The sequence below is a fragment of the Pinus tabuliformis genome, chromosome 2_1 (genome assembly GCF_031772625.1).
Source record: "Pinus tabuliformis cultivar Carrire ecotype Pingquan chromosome 2_1, CPIR1, whole genome shotgun sequence".
NCBI lineage: Eukaryota > Viridiplantae > Streptophyta > Pinopsida > Pinales > Pinaceae > Pinus > Pinus tabuliformis.
This window is the reverse complement of record NC_142299.1, coordinates 411,952,356-411,977,686: the sequence shown is the minus strand read 5'-3', so window position 1 is coordinate 411,977,686 and position 25,331 is coordinate 411,952,356. Positions and strand designations below refer to the sequence as shown.

The window sequence follows — 25,331 nt, the reverse complement described above, 5'->3', positions numbered from 1 at the left end:
GATATTGAGCTAACTGTGAAAATTGAAATAAATTGCTCTAAGCATAGAACATACCTAAACCTAACAGATGGAGCCTTAATTCTCCTCTCTGCACCATATCCTAGATATAGTGGTACTTGATCTCAATATGTTTTGACTAATCATGAAACATAGGATTTTCTGCAAGACGAATACCACTCTTATTGTCACAATATATAACTGTTGTGTCTGGAACGTGTTCAAATTGTTCCCCAAAAAGTTTTCTCAGCAAAATTGCCTCACAGCTAGCCATGCTAGCACCAATGTACGCAGCTTCAGCTGTACTCAGCAACAGACTTCTGGTTTCTGCTTTTTGTATTTGAAGAGTTACCAACCCAATCAACAGGAATATATCCATGAAGTCTTATTGTTTTAGCAATGTATTTTAATCCTATATTGATAGTTCCATGCAAGTATTTGAGTATATGTTTTGTAGCAATCCAGTGGGCATGAAAGGGATTATTCATATGTTGGCTTTAAAAGTTTACAACAAAGCATATGTCAGGCCTACTGTTTACCAAAAACATCAGAGCACCAATGAGCTGTCTATACTGTGTGGGATTTGTCAGACTAGGTCTTGTAACTTTGCCACATAATTTCTTAAAGCTCATTTCCATAGGAGTACGCATGGACCTACCTTCTACCATAGCAAACCTTTCAAGAAGCTTACCAACATATTTTCCTTGAGAAAGATAAATTTCACGAGGACTTTGCTCAACCTCTAGATCCAGATAGTAATGCATCAAACCAAGGTATTTCATTTCAAATCACTCTATCTCCTAGGTTGAAGGTGTAAAGGTAAGAGTAAGGTAGTGAAATACCATCCCATGCCGGGTCTATAGTGGTACCTTCTAAGCCCCTCATTCATCCAAGTATAGGGTACTAGGTCTTGGGCGGGTATTTAGAAAAGAAAAAGTAAGGAGCGAAGATACTTGTCCGCTGAGGGTAAGGAATTTATTGCCTGCTTGACGTTAGGAAAGCAAGGAGCGTTTAGCTCTTGTCCGCTGAGGGTAAGGAATTTATTGCTTGCTTGACGTTAGGAAAGCAAGGAGTGTAGAAGTTGAAGTGAGTTTCATGCCATGCCATTCCACCGGGGTCTATAGCTGTACCTCCTCAGATTCATTGGTATAGGTATAAGCAGGTCTAGGTCTTCCTTCAAGTGGGTAAATAGTTTGTGTGTAACCAAGGGAAGGTAGGGGATTCTCATAGTGCCGTACTCTACTGATTTGATTTATATTCAGAAGAGGTTGGGCAACACTCCATCCCATCTACTAGGATGAAGGCAGTGAAATCAAGTTAAGGGTAATCATAGCGTGGCAACTGCCCTGTTGCTATTTAGACTCTGCTACTTGCCTTCAATGTTACCACTAACCCCCCACCTTACCAATATATATTGACTCACTTACCCAACTTACTTATGCTGTCCCAACCTATTGCTTCAGGTCAGGCAGGAAGGAATCCAGTACCAGTACTCTTTTTATATTGTAGGGATGGGCTCGCCGTGCATTCGTATGGTCCGGAGAAGCTTATTTGTCCTATAGTTTAGCAGCTCTATCCCTCTTTGGTTTTATTGCTTGTTGTTTTGTTTGGTTCAACAATACCGTTTATCCCCGTGAATTTTATGGGCCCACCGGCCCAAAAGCCTCTCAAGCTCAAGCGTTTACTTTTTTAGTTAGAGACCAACGTCTTGGAGCTAGTGTGGGGTTTGCCCAAGGACCTACTGGTTTAGGTAAATACCTTATGCGTTCTCCGACTGGAGAAATTATCTTTGGAGAGGAAACAATGCGTTTTTGGGATCTCCGTGCTCCTTGGTTGGAACCCCTAAGGGGCCCTAATGGTTTGGATCTGAGCAAGTTGAGAAAAGACATACCGCCTTGGCAGGAACGACGATCAGCAGAATATATGACTTCAGAAGCTAACTCCCTCTTACACTAGAGGATGAGATGTTCTCCTCCTGTCAAGAATAAATCATCAAAATACAATACCAAAATCAAAGGTATACCTTGGAATGTCTTGAAGTAGAGATTTGGGTCTGCACTACTTCTTGTGAAACCAAGCTTTATCAGGGAGCTATCAATGCGAGCATTCCAAACTCTTGGAGCTTTTTTCCAATGTTGTTAAAAGCGCGAGCGGGATTAAATCGGCGCCGGGAAAAAAGCGGAAAAAATCGGCAAAAGCGGGAAAAAAGCGGAAAAAAGCGGGAAAAAAGCGTTTGGCACAAAAATATTCATTTTTTTTCATTTTTTTTCAATTTTTTTAATATCTAAACCATCTACAACATAAAATAAATACATTGACACATAAATATGATAAAAAAACTAATATATAAGATGTTTAATATCATTTCTAGCGCTAAAATCACACATAACATTGAATCATGTCCTGAATAGTAAGTCCTGAGTCCCAACTCAGCCTCAAAATATCAACAAAAAATATGATAATGTATCTCATCATGTCATAATGTCATATACAATAAAATGAAAGTCTAAGACTCTAATCCTATTGATTTCCTCTGCCCCTCTTGCGAGAAAATGTCACTGCTTTCCCTTTCCCTCTAGATGAAGATGCTGATGCCTGTGCTGGTGGAAATGGCAGTGGAGTCTGACGTGCTCTAGAAGCTGAAGAAGTAGAAGTAGCAGCTACAGTAGGTAGACGGAGACCACGTCCTCTACTGGTGGTAGTGGTAGCCCGGGTAGGCGGTGTCACCTCCTGCTCCTGCTCCTCCTCCTCCTCCTGCTCCTGCTCCTCCTCCTCCTCCCCCTCCTCCTCCCCCTCATCCTGCACTAACCAATCATCAGTGGGATCCATGAGAGGCCTCTCGGTCTCAACCCTCCATTCAGCAGTGGTGTCAATCCCATCCAATGAGATGGCATCCATATCAGGTGTCTTCTCTAGTTGCCTCACCCACAATCGAAGATTGTAGTAGACATAGACCATGTCATTAAGTCTATGGGACTCCAACCTGTACAAAGTTCATGAAATAATAATTAATAATTAATATTATAAAAAAAATATTGTTTAATGAATTCAAAAATTTATTTGGAAATTTGCAATATTTTAAATGTTTAAGTGTTAAGTTGTTAACCTATTGCGCTTCTTGTTGTGTATTTTTTCAAATACACTCCAATTGCGCTCACATCCTGAGGAGCTGCATGTTTCGCTGAGGATGCGTACGGCAAGCTTTTGCAAAAGGGGTACTCTGCCACCATACATCTTCCACCATGCGTCTACAACAAAATTACAAATAAAATTTTAAATAAACATAAGAAAAAAATGGAATTTGAAGAGACAATGAAATTTGAAACAAAGTTACAAAGTACAAACTAAAAAATACCTGGCATTTTAATCGTCCTATCAGTGACAACCATCTCAAAGCCAAATGTGCCACCTGACATCTTATATGTCTCAATTTGTTTAGAGATCTCTATACGTTGTTCTGGAGATCTCACCATCTTCTGGACACAGGATAATAATCCATCCATGATCTCAGCATCAAAATCAAACCCACATGCATAAGAAAATGCAGGGTTCAGGAAAAGCCTAGCAGCATGAATGGGACGATGGAGTGTGTTGTTCCATCGCTCATCAATCACTTCCCATAGAAGGAGTTGTTTCTGAAACCCATCATCTCCCTTATCATCATAGTAGGACCGAATGGCTTCTTTGGCCCTGTCCATGGCTTCATACAAATAGCCCATTGTGGGCTTCTCACCATCAACCAACCGAAGAACCTTTACCAAAGGTTCAGTAACAGCGCACACCTCCTGCACTCCCGCCCAGAAGTCTTCCTGGTATGAAACTAGTCTGCACACGGCCTCTCCTTCTGGTTTGCGGCTCATTGACGAAGCACGCCACTCCTCTGAAAGAAACATTCTCTTCAAATCCCACATAGAATTCAAGAGGGATTGAAGAGATATGAAACTCGTCGCAAACCGTGTAATGGCGGGGCGCACCAACTCTTTGTTGTTGGTGCATTTTCTCATCAAGCTAAGCACAAATGTATGATTGTAAATAAATTTTGTGATGCTTTTTGATGAGTCAACAATATCTTTGACAAAGGGAATTTTCCCTATGTCCTCTAACATCAAATCAATACAATGGGCAGCACAAGGTGTCCAAAATAAAGTAGGATGCCTGTCCATAAGCATTCTACCAACAGCAACATAATTTGCAGCGTTGTCCGCTATGACTTGGACAACATTTTCTGCACCCACCTCCAAAATAAACACATCCAGCAAATCACATAAAGTTCTTGCATCTTTGATTTGATGAGTTGCATCAATAGATTTGATAAACATAGTCCCCTTGGGACAACTAACCAAGAAGTTTATAAGGGTTCTCCCCTTTTGGTCAGTCCAACCATCTGACATAACAGTGCATCCTGTTTGTGCCCATGATGCCCTAAAATCCTCCAATCTTTGGGTGCAATCACGCTTTTCATCTTGAAGAATCCGGCCTCTGAAATCATGATAAGAAGGGATTTTGTACCCCGGGCCAACACTGGCAATAACATCAACAGCAGGTCGGAAAAATGGATTATTCCTTACAATGCTGAAAGGAATATCACTCCAGAGGAGAAATTTTGCCATCAACCTATCAGCTTGTTCTTTTTCAGTTCTTTTTAGCATTGAACCGATAGTTGGTTGTGAACCAGGTGTGGTTCGAGGAACAAAAAATGATGATGCAGCTACCGGATTGACTGACGCTGCAGTAGAACCAGTGCCACTTGGCCCACTTCCTTCAGCTGACCTTTTTAGTTGCCTTTTGAGTTCTTCTTTGGCCTCTCTAGTGTGCTCTAATTCTCCCAATGCTCTCATGGCTCTTTGGATAAGTTCAGGATTTGTATTTATACAGGGCCCCACATCACGTCCAGGGATTTGTGCAAGGTGATACTTCAACCTGTACACCCCCCCGCGTATCTCCTTTCCACACAACTTGCAATGCAAGTTTTGTCTATCATTCGGAGCAAAAGGTTCACCATATTCCCAGAAAGGATCCAATTTCCTTGGCATGTTTGTTTTTGAATTTTGAATTTGCAAACCTATGGAAAAATAAGGATTAGGAAATAGGAATTTAGGATTACAAATTACAATTTAGCATTTACAAAATTACAAGTTACAAATTTACAAAATCCCAATTTCCAAACCCAAGTTACCCAACCAAATGGCAAATGCCAAAAAACAATGAAAATTCAAAAAACATAAACAATGTTTAAAAAAAATGAAAAAAAAAATAAAAAATTGGTTCCCATAGTCATAACAAGTTACCCATCCCAAATCAATGAAAAATTACAAAAAATTCTTTAAAAACAATGAAAACAAAAGGAAAATGGTGCCCATATGAAGTTTCCCAACCAAAAACAATGAAAAACAAAGTTTTTAAAGAAGGAAAACAAAAAAAAATTAATCTACATACCGTTTTTATGGACAAATTGGTGATCTTGTCTTGGATTTCTCCTAAAAACACTTGGATTCGCTCCCAAAGTCGACCCAAACCCTTCAGCTCTTCTCCTCCTCCTCCGCGCGGCGACAGTCAGAAATGACAAATAAAAATTCGTTTTTCATTATTAAAAGCCCGCTGCCCGCGCCCTCGGCGCTTTTTTCGATTTAAAGCGCGCTTTTTTGAAAAAAGCGCGCTTTTTTCGGAAAAAAGCGCTATAAAAAAACCGGCGCTTTTTTGGTATAAAACGCGGGTTTTATTCGGCATAGTCAAAAACGCGCGCTTTTTTGAAAAAAGCGCGATTAAATCGCGCTTTTAACAACACTGCTTTTTTCAGCCCATATAAGGTTTTCTTCAGTATCCATGCATAAGTTTCCCTATCATGCTCTTCAGAGCCGTGTGGTTTTTCCACAAATACCTCTTCCTTGAGGAAGCCATGCAAGAAAGCAATTTTCACGTCCATTTGGTGAAGAGTCCATCCATGGCTAGCAACTAAGTCAACAATAGATTAAATAGCAGTATATCAAGCCACAGGGGCAAAAATGTCATCGTAACCTATTCCCTCTTTCTAAGAGAAACCTCTAGCTACAAATCTATCCTTATACTTTTCAATATTACCATCTCCACCATCTTTAATCTTAAACAACCATTTGGAATTGACAACATATTTACCTTGAGGTCTATGAACCACTTCCTAGACATCATTTTGAATGATGGATTTGTATTCTTCATTTAAGGCATCTTTGCAAACTTGTTCTTTTGCAACTTCTTCAAAGGTGCATGGTTATGCCTAAATGATGTTGCTCATGTTAGCAACATACCCTTGAAAGCAACTTGGCTTCCTACTTCCTTTGAACATTCCTCTTGGGGCAACATCTTCTTCAACATCTTGCAAGTTATTTCGCAGCCATGGTGGTCTCTTTTTGGTAGGAGGATCATGAGGTGGAGTATCTAGAGGATCCATGTAACCCATTGTATTATCAGCAAGCTCATTCTTAGGTTCTGGTTCAGAGTCAGTCAGATGCAGGCCCTTTGGCTTTAGCAACTTGTCTTTTAGCAATGGCAGGAGGAGGAGAGTCTCTTGCTTTTCTAAGAGTTGCATCTTCATCAAATGTTACGTCTCTGCTAAACTCTATAGTTATTTGACCAGGTACATAAATTTTATAAGCTTTTGAATTATCACAATAACCAACAAATATACCTTTCTTACTTGAAGCTTCAAGTTTGTTCATTTTCTCTTTTGGCACATAGAAGTACACAGGACAAACAAAGATTCCCAAATGACTCTCTTAAGGTCTTTTACCAGTGAAACTTAGGAGTCTTATTATCTAAGGCCTGATGAGGAATTTTGTTTTGAACACAAACAACAGTATTTGCAGCTTCTACCCACAGAAACTTTGGTAGGTTTTGATCATGCAACATGGCTCTGATTGTTTCCATAATGGTTCTATTCTTCCTTTCAGCCACACCATTTTGTTGTGGATTGTACGACATTGTGGTTTCTTTTTTTATTCCAACATCTTTGCAAAGATCATTAAAATCATTGGAAGTGAACTCTCCCCCATTATCAAATCTGAAAGCTTTGATCAACTTTCCATTTTGATTTTCAATCAGAGCTTTGAAATCTCTGGAAATGTCAAATCTTTTTCAAAAAGAATGTCCATGTCTTGGGAGAGAACTCGTTAAAAAAAATCATGAAAAACATTTAGCCAGCTAGAGAAGTAACAAGCATAGTTTGACATAATTCAAAATGTATGAGGTGAAGTATTTGACTAGTTTTTGTTTTTCTTGAAGGGAATGATCCCTTTGTATGATTTCCACTTGCACATATTGGGAAAACTCCTTCATGATGCATTCTAATCTCAGGAATTCCAAAAATGATCTTTCTTACATGAGGTAAGGCTTTGTAGTGTAGGGGAGTGAATCTTTTGTGCCATAGCTCACACTGAATATCGATATCATGGACCAGTGAAAGAATGGGTTTACCATTGATTTTGTAAAGCCCTACACATTGTGATTCAAGAGTGAAGGCTTCTCTCATACTTGAGTTCAAAGGTCAGGTTAGAACTTTTCCATTGATAAAAGCAACTTTCATTCATTTATCTTCTAGAGCAGATATGGATACAAGATTCTGTTTCAAACCGGGTACATAAAATACTTCTTGCAGAAAAATAGATTTGTCATTATCTAACTAAAATGAAACTGAACTGTAACCTTTAAATTGGTGAGTAGAACTATCTCCAAGGATAACATTTAAATTAGTTTCCCTCTCAACTAGATTAGAAAATGCTTTTTTGTAACTAGTAAAATGTTTGGAAGCACCACTATCAACTAACCAGCTATCAAATGAATCTGCAAAAGAAGCACTGGAAAGAGCAAAAACAAGAAAATATTTTGATTGAGTTTCTACTGCATTGTTTCTATATCTTGGATTTCCTGTTTTCCTAAGATGGTATTTTCTTTAATTTTCAGAAGAGTATTTTCTATAATTAGATTTGTTTTTGAATCTAGGTGCTCTTCTTCTTTCTTTACAATCATGAGGAAAGCGACCATGCTTTTGACATTGAAAACATCTAACTTTTGACATGTCTAGATTCCCTTTATTCGTTTGAAAAAATATTTCTTTTTATTACCTTTATTTATCTTGTCATAGGCAAAAAATGCAGTAGGTCCTCCTTCATGATGTGAAATTCTCCCCCTGGAAATCATTCTGGCCTCCTCTTAGATACACTTTTCTTGAAACTCATCAAATGTGGGAATAGTGTTGATATTTCTAATGGTGGTGATAAAAGTTTGCAAAATAGAGAAAAAGGCCGCTAACCACAATCAACACCATTTCTTTATGAAGTACAATCTCACCAATTATTAATAGTTGATTCCTGATTTTGGACATTCTCAAGAAGTATGCTTGAAATGCATCTTCTTTGTTCTTCTTGATGTCCTTCAGGTGATTCTTCAAGAAATAATTTGTGTCAAATTAGTAACTGCAAACATGGCAATTAATTTGCCATACATTTCTTTAGCTTTCCTCGAAGAAACATAAGTAATGAGATGATCACTAAGAGAATCAAGGATAATTTTTCTATCTTTTATTTCACTTTTTATGTTTGGATTTGACAACAACACTTGAATTCTCTGGTGGATTAGCTATTGTTCCTTCAACATACTCCAGAACTTCGTGTTCTTCAAGAGTGATATCTATCCTTGCTTTTCATGGACCAAAGTTTGAAACATCATTGAGGTTCTCCTCTACCTTGAAGGAGGACGAAGTCATCTTGAACAAAAAAGCTTGGCAACAAGTGGGGTCTCTTTAGGTGATCTCGGGTCTTCTTGGACTTATCTTCACCAAGGCTCTGATACCATGTTAAAATTTGAATAGTCTATGCAAAGATTTAAAAATTCTTTGCAGAAAGTTGAAGCTTTTATGCAAAAAATTAAATGGAATTGAATGTACTTTGTAGAAAACCGAATATTCTATGTTTTTGCAAGTACTTAGAATCCAGATATCTTCTTCAAAACTTTTTTGATTAACAATTGTAGATAGAACATAAACTTAAGGATCATATGAAGACAGTCAAGCACAAATATGAGACATTGAGATTTTTGTCCAATGACCATGGCAAAACCCCTCACAGGGGAAAACCTAAATGATTCTTCTTCTCTTAGATTTATTCAATTGTTCAGAAGTGTACATAGAGAGAGGGAGAGAATGAGAATGAATAAAGTCACCAATGTTTGATCAATTTGTAGCTGAACTGCACTTGCTCTTTGCTTGAAGATATCCTCCTTCTCTTGATCAAATCACATCATTCACACTTGCTCCAACTCTTCCCTTGCTCTTGCTCTTCACTAGTTCTCACACTTCTTTTGCGCACACTCAAAACTTTCTCTCCTTCTTCACAATGAACATGCTACTCTGACTTGCCCTTGCTTAAATGGATGAGAAATGAGAGGAGTTACAAAATGATTTCATGGTTTGAACCAATAATAGGAAAATTGAATTCCATGAGTGATGAGTTACTTGACGAAATGTGGAACTCCTCCCAAGAATAGAGAGAGAGGTACACTTGTTTTGAGGAGTTACAATTCGAATTAGGGAGTGAGAGAGTTACACTTAGACATGAGAGGATATTCAATGAGAGTTACAAATCGAATTGAATGAGAGAGTTACAAGTGCATTTAATGATGAGTTACACTTTCGCCATACAATGAATTAATGAGGGAGAGTTACATTCTCTTAAGTGTGGAGTTACTATTTTATTCCAAAAGAGAAGTTCGATTGGCCAAATACGAGATTCTCAATTTAATTTACTTATTCCATGAGAGAATTCGTTTTTATTAATCCATTAAAGGTGAACGACTTTAAACTATTTTGTAAATAATAGTTTCATAATAATAATAATACTAGTAAGGATAAAAATATTAATTCTTAACATGTATAATCATGATTGAAAGTCATGTCTATGACTTACTATTTTTGGAAAGTCATATTAGAATTGTCAGAAATGAAATTTTATTATATGTGATTCAAATAGAACGGAAAGATATGATTTCTTCTAGGAGAAATTCATCCCTGAGCTACCAAATTTTAACATCTTCATTGATAATTTCTATAGGAAGACATGGATATACTACTTGAAGCATTAGGATGAGACTTTTGATATGTTCAAGGATTTCAAGGCACTGATAGAAAATCAAACACGGAAGAAGATCAAAGTTTTCAAGTCCGACAATTTAGGAGAATATATGTCAAATGAGTTCATTGATTTTTGCAAGCAGGTTGGAATCAAGAAGGAAACTATTGTACCTTACAATGCTGCGCAGAATGGTGTGGATGAAAGAAAGAACAACTTCATCATGGAAGTTGCCCGAGCTATGTTGCATGATCAAAAGTTATCGAAGTTCCTCTTGGGAGGAAGCTACAAATTGTTGGAATTTCTAAGTCTATTAATTATTAGCCCTTCATGTACTTTTCTGATTTATTTCTGCCTACTTGTTCTGATTAATTAACAAGTTATTTACCATGTAAATACTGAAAATAAATACAAGTACATGCTCAACACATTACAGATTATCAACTGAAGGAAACAAAACAAGCACACAAGTGACAACATTGTTTTTGGACCAATATCCTCGGAAAAACCCAATGCGGGAAAACTAGTGCTGCTATTTGAGGGTTTTATTATTATGTAGTTTCTGAATACAATCTGAGTGCCGAAACCAACTCACCCAACAGAGAATAATCTCGGCAGCAGTACCTCTCTGATTGGAGAGAGATGTTCTGGCTGAAACCCCGGATAAACACTCCAACAACTCCAACTTCAATCTGCCCCACGAAAACCCCAACGTTAGCCTCTAGGGACTGCGTCAGCCCTTCCTGGCCCAGCGTGAGCCCAATAACCCCTGTGTCAACCTCTGGAGGCACTGCCTTAGCCTCTAGAGCCTCTGTGTCACCCACGTTGGCTCTCTGAGGCATTATGCAGCTCCTGGTTGCCTTTACGTGGGCCCTAGCTGGCTCTGCGTGGCCTCTAGCTAACTCTGCGCCCCTCTCTCCTAGCTTCTTCGCTGATCTTCCCGGTACTATCTCTGCCTCTACTTCTGTATTCATTGCCCCTCCTCAGCTGCAACTTTGATCACTCTTTCGAGTTCCTCAACAAACCGTGCCCCAGAAAATTGAAATCTTGGTGAACTCTATGTATTCTCGAAGTGACCCTCAAACCTCTTCTTATACTTTTTTCGTTGACAATTCAACGAGTGAAATTAAGTCCCTAATCGACAACTAAGATTAACTCTGGCTTGATCCATGACTTTTGGACCCTTTTAACATAGTTTTATATTAATTCACATTAATATTTTATTTTTCCCAAGTTTAGACTTAGGGACTCCATTAAAAAATATTAATTAATTTAATATCTCCCAAACTGTTTAGAATCTGCCCAAGCCGTTTCTGGGTATTGGAGATCTCATGTGCTTTAGCCTCTCCACCAATTTTCGTGGCTAGAGCACATTCGATGCTACCCCAAATCAACGCAAATACAATGGTTTTTGTACAAAACACGATTCCTCATCAAGATATTTCGTTGGCCCGTGTATTTCCATGTGTCGAAGGACAAGAGAAACAATTTGGAAGCCAACAAAAAGAAAGGTACGTTTGTTGGTAATTGTGAGAATTCTAAAACACACACACACACACAAATATATATATATATATATATATATATAGTCAAAAGAAGATCGGGTTTATCAGGAATGTAACTTTCAATGAAGATGTTGCCCTTAGAAAAAAAGAGACCTTACTCTGCCTCCTAAGAAAAGAGATGATGACATGGATTTATTAAAATCTCAGAAGGATGATGATCCCATGGAGTTTATGGACCCTTTGGAGCCTCCTCGAAGTGATCCCCTTGCGAAGAAGATGTTGAAATATGTAGTTAGGTTCGGTCTTCATAATGCAATATGTAATCATGATTTTATGTATTTAATGAAAAGAGAAAAATAAATGTATTATTGTTATTCTTGAGGCATGGGTTTCATGCTCATGGGAGATTTATTTTTAGCTTAAGTACCTATTGAGTGCTTCTAGGGCTTGGCATTGAGTCTACAAGTCAATTGAGTCATTGTCATGTATGAAAGACCCTCTTGGGCATGTTACATATTGTAAAGAAAATTTATTTGAGTCAAATGAAAGTCAAAAGACCCTCCAAGACCTCGTCATGGTGCAAAGATCAAGTTGGCCTACATGAAGGGACAAGTCGGCCTAAAGATAGCAATTCGTACCCCTCAAAAGCCTATAAATAAGAAGGAACTCGACCTCATTTGGATACACTCTCAAGCAAGTTCGATCTCCTCAAGATAGAAGTTGGAAAAGGATGAAAAAGAAGAAGAAGAACAAGATTGAAGTTTTGGGCCTTTCTCTCTCTGTTTTGTTACGGTTTTTACAGTTACTGGGCAAGACGAAATTCTGAAGATGCATCGAAGTTATGAAGCTGCATTGAAACTGTGAAGTTGCATCGAAGCTTCATCGAAGTTGTGAAGTTGCATCGAAACTTTGAAGCTGTAGCTAGGTCAAAGTTGTGAATCTGCTGGAGAGGTCGAAGTTGCAGTAGAATCTGTTGGTTGAAGTTGCTGAAGAATTTGATGGGCATGTCGAAGTTGCAGAAGAATTTGTTGGGTAGGTCGAAGTTGCAAAAGAATTTGTTGGGAGATCAAAATTACAGAAGTTGATGGAAAGAAAGCTCAAGAAAGGTTCAACTTGGTCTTGGAGGGTCTTGGTCAAGGGTCATAGGTCTTGGAATTCATCAATTGAAGATTCTATAAGAAGAGAAGAATTCTTTTTGGTTTTCCTCTCAGTTGGAGAGGTTTTAGCCTTCGTTGATCGCCTATATCTTGTGTCTTTTATCTTATTGTTTTTTATGGTTTGGTAGTTGTTTGATGAAGAGAACACTAATAATAATCAAGTAAAAGAAAAATCTAATCAAGCTAAGCAAAAAATACATCACAAGTAGTTATCAAAGAAAGACAAATCACCTAATCTAGTTGCCCTTAGATTTCTGAACAAAAGAGACCATTGTGGCTTCGTGATACTTTACAAGATGCTGAGAGATATGTTTCTGCCAAAAGGACATTTGGTGAAAGTAAAAAGCCAGGGATACGCTGTAGCTATGAGGACTATGATCTAGGCTAAGCCTTCTACCTTTGAAGAAGTTGTGAAAGAACAAGCTTGAAAGGATGCCAAAAAAAATATGAATTGATCACAAAGAATGATATATGGGATGTCGTTCCGAGACCAAAAGGAAAATTTGTTGTTACTTTAAAATGGTTATACAAGATCAAGCATGGAGCTGATGGAAGCATTGAGAAGTACAAAGCAAGGTTCGTGGCTCGAGGTTTCTCCTAGAAAGAGGGAGAAGACTATGATGATATATTAGATTGATTGTTGCCCTCTACACCACTATTAGATTGATTGTTGCCCTTGCTTCTAGTCAAGGATGGACTCTTTAGCAGATGGATGTAAAGACAACATTTCTTCATGGCATACAAGAGGAAGAAGTATATGTTGAGTAGCCTCAAGGATTTGAAGTGAAGGACAAGAAGACTCACGTTTGCAAGTTAAAGAAAGCATTATATGGTTTGAAGCAAGCCCCCAGAGCCTAGTATGCATGCATTGATATAACCTGGTGAAGCTTGGATTCACGAAAAGCAGTGTCGATCCAAACCTCTACTTCAAAGTGACCCAAGGTATGCCTTTGATTTTGGTTTTATATGTTGATGATATATTCTTGACAGGTAGTGAGTGCCTGATGCTCGAGTGTAAGAGGGAGTTGGCCCCTGAGTTTGAAATGAAGGATCTTGGTATGATGCTATTACTTTTGGGGATTTGAGGTTTGGGAAAGACACCAAGATATTTTCCTTTCTCAAGGAAAATATGTTGTGAAGCTATTACAAAGATTTGGAATGACAGAATGAACATCCTTGGCCACTCTGATGGAGATGAAATTCAAGAAGTTATGTGGAGTTGTTTTTGGACCTGACTTAGCAAACCCCTCTCAGTACCTATAGTGGGTTGGGGCACTAATGTTCCTTGTGAACACTCGTCTGGAAATATGCTTTGTAGTGAACTCTTTGAGTCAATTCATGAATGAGCCCTTTCATGCACACTTGGTTGGTGCCAAGCATGTATTGAGATATGTGCATGGGATGATTAATCTTGGTCTGAGATAGATTGCCGAAGATGTGAGACTGCATGGATACATCAATGCTAATTGGGTTGGAAATGTTATTGAGAGGAAGAGCACATCAGGTTGTTTGTTTAGCTTGTGGTCTGCCATGATTTTCTTGGATGAGCAGGAAGCATAATTCTGTAGCTTTGAGTATGGCAGAGGCAAAGTATATTGTTGCTATAATGGCTAGCTGTGAGGCAATTTGGTTGAGAAAGCTCTTTGGAGAGCTATTTGAGCAGGTTCTGGATACGACAGTCATATATTGCGACAACAAGAGTGGGATCTGATTGGCAGAGAATCTCATATTTCATGACAAGTCCAAGCATATTGAGATCATGTATCACTACATTCAAGACATGGTGCAGAGAGGAGTCATGAGACTCCATCACATTTCGACCGATGAGCAAATAGTGGATATACTCACCAAAGCTTTGTCGAAAGGGAAGTTCTTGGTCTTCATAGAGCATCTTGGACTGATGGATGTGACCCTCCTGGGTAAGGGTTCTGGTTGATCAAGGACACTGAGCTATGCTCTTCCCCCCCGATGTGAGCTCCCAGGTTGAGGAATTGAGCCTTAGAGATGTTGGAGTTGAGGGAACTCTGGACAATAGGATAGTTTGCTACCCTTGCCTCTTGGTAAGTCATATGCTGCCTATTGTCGTGCAATAGAATAGTTTTTGCTCCTTACCTCTTGCTAAATCCTATCTTGCCTATTATCTCTCTTTGGTGTTGATAGAGTATACCCTAGTTGGCATCCTACCGACAATGTGGGCATGTTGGGATCGTTCTCCCACTGATTTGGCCAATGTGTGCTGGCTACTTGAGGTAAATGCAATCCTTGCCATTCATAGTAAATGGCATCCCGTTCAAGTTATGGGATGCAAGTGTTCTACCACTAATTCTCTAGGGGCAAGTTGGGATGATCAACAAACAATAGGATAGTTTGTGATCCTTACCTCACGGTATGTGGTATCCTGCCTATTGTCATAGGTCAATAGGATAGAGTGTGATCCTTACCTCACGATATGTGGTATCCTGCCTGTTGTCCTTAGATAGAGGGTAGTAGCTTGAGCTCCCCTATTATGTCAAATTCTTCTTCTTTTAGATTGAGAGTGTTCAACAAAGATGAGTAGAAATGAGGAGATATGAGCAGTGATGACATTTGATTTGATGATGGCGAGATATTTGATATGGGACATATGTTGCAATGGGTAATTTGTCCCTAGATGAGTGGGAGTGTTAATTTGGTAGCTCAGGGACAAATTCCCTCCTTTGGACAACCTTTCTCAACAAGAAAGACCCCTCCTAGCCCTTGGAAGAATTTAATTTGGTTAAGGAAAAACGCATTTCTAAGGTGAAAACCCACTTGTGCACAAAAGTACAGGTCAACTTTAAAGAGAAAGTGGACACCCTTGGAAGCATATAAATACAAGACAGGTCAACCTCAGTTGATCATCGCATCAAGCATCTTCATCTCTCTCTCTTCTTTAGATTGGTTCGTACAAGTCCAAAAATTGTAGGGTCTGAGCTCACACATGTGACATGAATAAAATATTCTGGAGCCACAGGGTTGGTTCGAGGAAATCTTGGCTACAACCACTCAGTTGATAGGGTGCTCCCAGCGGTTGGAGAGCTACAACTGCATTGATGGTCACTAGCTGCTTGCGGCAATGACCTAAGATATTTTTGAGCATTGACCGTAGGCTTGGAGACTTTAATTTTGATCAGGTTTGTTTATTGGGCTCATCTCTTGGACATTGTTTGGTTGGTTTTGTTGGATACCCAAAGGATTAACTTTGACTTTTGAATCGGGAATTGGAACATTGTACTCTCTCTTTGTTGAGCATTTTATGACAATCTAATAAGAAGATTTTGAAAGGATTTTCCCCCTTGTGGGGTTTTTTCTTGATCTTTGACCAATCCTGGTGTCTCTTGTCATTGCTCTTGATTGTCTTCTACTATATATTGCATTTACTGTTCTATCTACAATTGCTATTTATTACTGGGAGATAGATTTGATTGCTAATTGAAGTTAAGAATTGGGCTAAAGTGATTGTAAGAACATAGATTAGTTGAAATTAACATGGTAGGTAGCAACAACAACTCTGTATAGTAGGTTTGAAAATGTTGAGCCACATGCACGAGTTTAGGAGGGTGCAATACAGTAGTGTGTCCTCACGTGTGTTGATATCATGTGAAAGAGCAAGGTTGAAAACAACAACAAATGGGTCACACATTAGTAGTCGTACATGTGAGATTTGCAAAACAGGGGATCGATCTAAAAATTTCAAATGGTCGTGTGGATGTACAAGTGCCCAAAATTTCTTCAAAAAAAAATTGAGTGTTGTTGTACCTTGTATTTTCTCAATGTGCAAATTTTCCTAGGTTGGGAAAGCCATTGTGAATTGTGAAGTTAGTTGAATGAAAAGCTAAATTTTGAAGGAAAATTTTTTTGTGTGTTTGTGCAATGAAATTGGTTGTTTATTTTTCTTCCTTTAAGAAATAAATTTACCAATTAAAATCCTAGTGGTACTTTTTGCTTTGCAAGCTGAAAAATTAATTAAAAGTACCAAGGAAATTTGCTAGGAAAAACTTTGTCATGTATTGGGGTTAGAAAAATTAACATAGTATTAGAGCATTTTTTAAGAGGGGGTTGATTTCTTATGTGCACAACCAAAAAACAACAATAATTTCCTGTGGTTGCTAGAAGGGCTTAGCACACGACAATTTTATTTGTTTAGATTTGAAAATGGTAGCTATCAATGTTAGGTTTGAGGATAGTTTAAATGGGGCATCTGAGTTCCTACCTTGGAAGGCAAGGGTTACGTTACTTTTGTAAAAAATAATCTCTAGGAAATTGTTGATAAGGAGACTCAGTCACCAACAAATACAACATTCTTGGCTGCACATGAAAAGAAGGATATCAAAGCTCAAAGGCGCATCATGGATACCATTAAGGATCACTTAATCCCTCATGTGGTGACAAATAAAACAATTGGGGAATGCTTAATGCTCTAGTTGATCTTAAGGAATATATTAAGATCCGCAAAGATACCCAAGTGCGTGATCAACGTGCAACAATTGAAGAAAAGGTGGGGGAAGTAAAACTAGTAAATGTGATACTGAATAGGTTCACCAAGTCTTGGGAACCATTTGTTGAGGGGATATGCTCTTAGGAGCATCTTCCAAGTTGGGAAAGGCTTTGGGATCACTGCATTAGGAAGAGGCTAAGGCCAACAGGCAAGGTGGTGGAGACGAGAACCTGGCCTTGGTCAATTAAGCCAAGGAAGGTAGAGGAAAGGTATCTGCCAAAAGGGTCGAGCATGAGCGGTCTCCTTCACAGTCACGCAAAATAGAAAGGCTTGAGTAAAATCAAGTGCTTCATCTACCACAAGAATTGGCACTATGCACCATAGTGCTTGGAGAAGAAGGGTAATGGGAAGTCACAATAGATAGTAGCATCAACATAGGTTAATAAGTTTGCAACAAAATTTGTGAAAGGCTTCGCATTGGTCTCCTATTTATCTAACAACACCACCACCAAGAGTACTCAGTACTTGGTTAATGGTGCATTACGCCACATGACAACAACATTAGAGCTCTTCACTAGTTTGACAAAGGACTCAAATTTACATGGGGAGATTTATCAACAATGTTAGATATGCAGTAAGGGGTGTTTTAACTATCATGTTCCAACTCAAGTATAAAGGGTCAGTAGAGGCTAAGGAGGTGATATATGTGCCAAAGTTGAGGAAGAACACCCTTTTAGCCTTAGCTAAGAAGGGCAAAGGATTTATTGTGATTTTTTAGAGGGGATGTGTACTCATATGTACAAAGGGAGCTAGTCTCGACTCAACAGGTTGCAACTGAAGCCAGTATAGGCCTTGATACATAGCAATGACAACCTAAGTGAGCTATGGCATAGGAGGTTGGGAGACTTGCATTACATGGCATTGTCGATTCTGAGGGAGATTGTCTTTGGTCTCCCAAAGTTCAACATTGAGCAGTATGGCATGTGTAGAGGGTGTCCACTTGGAAAGAATGGCAAGGATATTGTTCCAAGCAATGAGAGCAAGTGCAAGGGGATCTTGGATCTTGTTTATTCAGATGTTTTTGGACCGATGTTTATGGGATCAATACAGGGCTCTACTTTGTCACATTCATTTTTGACTATTTTAGGAAAACCTGGATCTTCTTCATGAGCACCAAGAATGAGGCCTTCAATCAGTTCAGCAAGTTAAAAGCCTAGGTGGAGAATTAGAAGAGAGGAGGATCAAGGTCTCGAGGTTCGATAATGGGGGAGAGTACACCTCCAATGTCTTCAAGGATTTCTAAAAGGAGGTAAGGATCAAGAGGGATTCTCATACAACCCTTAGCAAAACATGGTTGCGGAGAGAAAGAATGAGTCCATTATAGGAGATGCCAAGGCAATGATTCATGACCAGGATTTGCCATTGTTTCTTTGGGCAAAGGCATGCAACATGACAGTTTATGTTCAAAACAAGAGTTCTCACAGGGTCTTGGGGAACAAGACTCTTGAGGAAGAATTCACAAGGGTGAAGTCGGAGATAGGGCACTTTCGCACTTTGACTATCCAATGTATGTTTGTGTTCCTATAGAGGAGGACAAAGCTACAACCCTTAGGAGAGAAGGGCATATTTGTGGAATGCAATGAGACTTCAAAGGCATATAGGGTTTTCATTCTAACACAGAAGAAGGCAATTGTTAGTAGGGATGTGAAGTTCAAGGAGGACCTAGCATCTAGGAAGTCTCATGAGCCACTTCTAGTGACCGGGGATGAGGAGCAAGAGGCTCTGGAGGACGAGCAATGCTCATCAATTACTTCTTGTTCAAAGGGTCAGATTTCAGGTCTCATGAGCCACTTCTAGTGACCGAGGATGAGGAGCAGGAGGCTCTGAAGGATGAGTAATGCTCATCAACTGCTTGTCGTTCAAAGGGTCAGATTTCAAGTGAGGAGGAGTCAATATCACCTCCTACCAGTTTTATTAGGAGACCTCAATGGTTTGAGTAGATATTGAGGGATGCTCAAGAGCACATTCAGGGTAAGTAGATGTCTTAGGAAATTTCCAAACTATGTGGCACTCATGAGCAACTTTTTGTTTCTTACCCTTCCAATTTTTAGAAGGTTGATGACCAACATGTTTTGAGCGATGCCATGATGGAAGAGTATAACTCCATTTTGAGGAAGGATGTATGGTATATAGCGCCAAAACCAAATGGCAAGTTTGTTGTATAGAATGTAACTAAGTCTGAGCTCCTTGGATAGGGTGCTATCTCTATAGCAAGATCATTGATCTGGAAATAGAGAGCCTGAGGGTTTGTATGGATAGCAGATCTAAGAGATGGTCGCATTTTGGAGTAGAAGGATGAACAGAAGCAAGTATGTTGTGGACTATCACGAAGAGGAGGGAAAAATGAGGTTTGTTCAAGATCCGTACAACTGTGGTTTGTACCCTTGCCAAGGGTTCCTTCCTTAGTACGTAGACCTTAAGGGTATGCCCTATACACGGTATTATTGTCGCTCAAGGATGAATAGAAGTCAACCTACAATTTTGAGGAGAGAAAGATCTTCAAAGAATGTGCAGATGGGCAACCAAGATGGGCTTGTACAGTGAAGGTAAAAAGGCTAAGTGATGGAGAAGATTGGAAGTCTACTCATAGGTAATGAGCAACAGTGTTATGAGGAGCCTAGATCAGTGAAAGTATTGATCGTAAGAAGGAAAATCCTTTAACCGTAGATTTGTGGTTTGAGGGTCAAACCACTAGTGTGACGACATAATTTTTTGAGGCTATGGAGTTGCGCTAACTGACAGAGGGTCAACCAAGTTGTGTTCAAGGTTGAATGAACAATAGATTGGCTAACCTTGTACTGTAATTAGCTAATTGAAGGAGTTGTGTGATGGACTATTTTCAAGGCAGGAAGTAGTACAGTGAGGAAGTAATGTTGGATATTATTCATGATGCAGTAGGTAAACACCTCCAATACAGGATCATAGATTGTTAGGAGGAAAATTTGGAGCCCTAGTTCAAGAAGTTACAAGATGAGCAAACTCAATGATAAGAGGGTTGGTTGAGGAAGCTACAATAATTGCAAGTAGTTGATGTAAAATAAGTATAAGTACTTCTGACACAAGCTGAGGCTTGTTGATGCAATCTCCTTTCTTGAGAGGAAGTGAGAATGGATACCTACTCTTAGGTTGAGAGGGAGTAAGGTTGGACACTAGTTCTCCTTGTGTCAGGTACTGTGACAGATTAGGATTGGTTTCCTAAGTCAAGTATATGGACATGGACAAGGAGAATGGTGGATTAGATAAGCATCTTGGACAAACATTCTTGAGTCATGTACTGTGATGGATTAGGATGGAAATCCTAAGTCAAGTACTTGGACTTGGATAAAGAATGGTCCAATGGACAAACGTTTCATTGAGGGAAATGGTCCAGTTGGAGACATACTCCGAGTATCCTAGGTGGAGTATGTACCTCGATAAGGCGGTGTGGTGTCCCATGGAATGCCTCCCAACATTGTGCTCTAATCTTGTGGAGAGATAGTCTATACCTGTTAAGGCCTTGATAATGTGACAATGTTGGCTATGATTATCATCATTGATGCTTATCATTTATTCAAGCATTGGTTCCATGCTCAAAGTCTAGGTGAAAGCATTTTCTTCATGCTTCTAGGGCTTGTTGATTCAAAGAATAATTTTTGCCATGTATGCTAGCCCTATTTGGACTTGTTGTAACAAAAAGAAAATCATTATTTTTGAATCTAGAAAGTCATTTTGTCCTCTAAGACCAAGTTGGCCTTGCCAAGGATAAGTCGGCCTAGGTAAGGCCTATTCGAAATCTTGAGAAGCATATATATAGGAAGGGACTTCAACTTAGAGACACTTCACAATTTCAATCTGATCCAAGAAAGGGAAGCAAGAAGACAAGAGAAAGTCAAGGGAAAGAAATAAAATCTGATTTTTATGCTTCAATTCTCTCACATGTGTGAGATTTTTGGAAAATTGCAGGACACTGAGAATTGCAGGTCGTGCAGATCTGATATAGAGGGCCAAACTTTGATTTGACACTTCACAATTTCAATATGATCCAAGAAAAGGAAGCAAGAAGACGAGAAAGTCAAGGGAAAGAAATAAAATCTGATTTTTATGCTTTAATTCTCTCACATGTGTGAGATTTCTGGAAAATTGCAGGACACTGAGAATTGTAGGTCTAAGGTGCAGATCTGATATAGAGGGCCAAACTTTGATTTGACCAGAAATTTTGAAGTTTGACTTTTGTTGACCTTGGTGACTTTAGCGTGGATGAGGAATGAATTATTGGAGGGTTGACTTAGTGCTTGTAAGGAATCTTGAATTTGGTGTTTGGGTCTTGGAGGTCTCATTTTGATTTGATTCTATAAGAAGAAGATTGTTCGGGTTTTCCCCAATTGTGGGGTTCTACCCTGACTTGGAGCCTATATCTTGTGTTCTTTGTGTTTTTGTGATCTTCATGTTTTGGTAATTGCTTGATGAAGAAGTCAAACTAAATAATATAAAGCCAACAAATATCACAACTTACAAAAAATACAAGGGAAGATTTGTGGTGAGAGGATTCTCGTAGAAAGACGGATTGGACCATGAGGAGATTAACAGTGTGAATATATGTTTGACTATTGTTGGGTCTACTCACATTACACTATCAATTATTTGTAAACTCAGAGTGTTGTAGGATTTTGTGAGGCACTCAACGCAGTATACATAAATGAAGAATTTTACTCTAGTTGCGCTTATTAGCATACAATCTAATCTTCTAAATATAAAAGGAAATCAAAAACAACTTCAACCATGCATCAAACATAAAGAAAAGGTAGTCAACAATGTTCTAAATCTTGTGCTTTGTTTTTCATACCTCACATGGTGGAGCCCTTAGGAACTATACCCATGACTCCCACCAGTTAGCGCTATATCCCTGGGGGAATCGAGAACAAAGTGATTTTGTAGCACTTTGATTTCATGGCAGTAATGAAAAAATCGAAACATAAATTAGCACACATAGGCTGAAAGTAATTAACAAAATGGAAATAATTAATTTGAAATAACTTAAATTAACTCACAAATATGTACATAGGTTGCAAGCTCAGTGCCCCACCTCGAGTGGGCCTCCTTAAGGCTCAACCTATGCAGGGGCATTTATAGAATCACTAGGAGTTGTCACCATAGACAATGCATGAACTCAAAAAATAAACAATGGAAATATAACAAGTAGCTTATATTAAGAAAGAGTTTGCATACACTAATACCAACCATCCCCACTGAAGAGAATCATCACGTATATACATGAGAAAGGGGGCTTTCCATCTCCATAAATGGAACGAAAAGGCCCCTTGAATCTCGAGTATAGTTTGAACAATGATACAAACAATTAAAAATAGTTATAGCTATGATTAGCTCTACTATTGGGTGGTTCTAATTATCGATACTTGCCTTGTTCCTCAGCCAACTAGGCTGTTGGAATTCCTTGTCCCAATAGGTCAGTTTTGGTCCAACTTGCAATTTGCAATTTAGCTTCAAGTGAGGGAAGCTTCGAGGACACCATTCAACATTTAACTAAGAGTTGCTCCAAACAACTATTTGGTTGAGCATGCAAGTGGTTTAAATAGTGACTAATGTTCATGCTCGTTCATTCGCCTGGTGCTATTCTCATAACCTCTTTGGGAGATTCCTATCAGCCAAACTCTTACTGGCATTTGGAGTCTTTACACTAATAAGAAGAGACTTATGCTTTTCCTTGTGGGTTGCCACCCGTGCTGGCATATTCAGTATGCCGAGATGGGCACCCTTATCCATAGTTGTGTATTAAAGTTGCAGCTATTGTTGTATTATGAACATAAGTTATGCAAAAAGAGATAAAAATATATAATAACCATAATAATATAAATATAATAATAAATAATAAGTAAATTAACTAACGGTTAGTTAATCAATAATGAAAAGGTGTGTCTTAGAGACATGCCTATTCGTGAAAGGGTACTTAATTGGCTATATATACATGACCCTCATTCTCATTTGTAATCTTCCTACATCAATTCTTTTATACAATTCACAATCACTGTCCTACAATGGATGTCTTTATCTACGAGGTATTTAATATTTATGCCGCGTATACGACTTTTGGTCGTTACATTAGTGTCGGAGCCACATCTGATCCCGATTTTTGGCCATAAATCTCTGTCAACATTGTTGCCATCAAGATCAAGCATTCACTACGAAGAAGGAGGTTCTCCATTCTGCCAGTTGCTACTAGGCCCTTGGCCAAAAAAAAAAAAAAAACAGTCAATATATATATATATATATATATATATATATATAAAAACAAAAATACATTACCGAAAGAAAATCGAAACAAAAAAATAAATAAATTTAAGAATAAAAATTAAATTAAACACAAAACTTGACTTCCTGTGGTCCGCGAGTTTGAATCAGGCTCATCGGCATTGTACCTGTTGTTCGACAATCTTGGTCAACAACGTGATCCAACGCACTCTGTAACCCTGCTGACACTCCATCTTGCCGCGAAGTGTTCTGACTTCATTTCTTAGTTTCGTCGCCACCCTCGTTGACTTAGCACACAGTTAGAGCCCACTGCTATTCGGATTGCTTTGTCTGCCGCTGATTGGTCTAGCCATGATTTCCCCACCATCAACCGCTGCAGACTACCGTCACTGCCACCTCCCATCTGCTGCAACCCCGACGCTGCCACCTCCCATCCGCTGCAACCCCAACGCTGTCTTACCTGACACTCAGTCTGCTGCACCAAACCATGACCTTGTCACCGTCGTGCTTCCGCGTTGTTGTTGACTGAACAACAAACCAAACTTCATAACTTTGTCCTACGTCCCTCCATAACATTGTCATCGTCTAAGTCAAGTCAATAATTTAAATTAATTAAATTAAATTAATTAATTCAATATATATATATATATATATATATATATATATATATATATTTATTATTTATATATTTAATTATATATAACTTAATTAAATTTTGATAATTTAATTAATTAAGTTATATTAAATTTATTTATTATTTAGATTTTATATATGTATATATTAATTATTTTAATTAATTAAAATTATTTAATTATAAACAAAACAAAACAAAACAAAAAGTTCAAGGTTATTAAAAAAAAGGAGGAAAAGAGGATAATAATATTTAAATTTAAAAAAAAAAATTGAAGCATAAAGTTAAGAAGAAGAGGAAAGGTTACCTTTAAACCCTAAGCTTGGCGACAAACACAAAAGAAAGTTCATCACTGATACATAGCTCTACATTTTGGATCAGATGTCCATTTTGTGGAGCAGAAGATTAGTATCTATCGATTTATAAATATCACACGATACATTGTCCCAAATGTCGAAGATTGTTTTCTTTAGGACAATATCAATATAGCGCCTAGACGCAAATTAAAATAAGAAATCACAAAATTTCAACAAAAGAGTGAAACCGCAGAGAAGAAATATAAAGATCTCACAGAGCAGTTTTATGCAAAATCAACAGAATGCGGCGAAGAAATTTTGCATCTAAGGAACCATAATGAGAAACTTCTTGCACAAGTCAAAAAGTGTAAAACTAAGAAGCAAAAGTTAGAACAAGAATAGGCAAGTTTTGACAAAAAATTCAACGAAAGTCTACCAAAGAAAGAAGAAAAGAATTTATGCTTAAAATACCTTAACAAAAAATTATTAGAACAAATCAAGTGTTTAAAAGAGGAGAAGCTTGAAGGCCAAAATAAAGTTTACTCAGAAAATGAGGAATGCTTACGTCTCAAGAATCATAACCAAAATCTGCTCAAACAGATTAAAAAACTTAAGGACGATAAGAAATCAGTGATGAATAGGTTCGAAGAAATTGACACAAAAGAAGCACCAAAATCGCTAGATGTAGTAGTCCAAGTTGGGGAAGAAGAAACAAACATCAATTCCACTAATCTCACAGGCCAGGCAATTGTAAATCCTACTAAAGTAAAGACGTACTCAAAGGTTTCCGTTCAAAAGACGAACATTCTAAATGATGATTCATTGGCCAACTCAACAACAACAGCTCCTGAAGAAAATCAGGAATCAACCACCAACTTCATAAGGGGAA

At 38.4% G+C, this 25,331-nt stretch overlaps 1 protein-coding gene across 2 annotated transcripts in view; it reads left to right on the top strand.

Annotated features, from left to right (window-relative positions):
- The window catches only part of LOC149200665 (uncharacterized), a 337,216-nt gene that overhangs the window by 272,449 nt on the left and 39,436 nt on the right, over window positions 1–25,331 (top strand). The window lies entirely within an intron of this gene.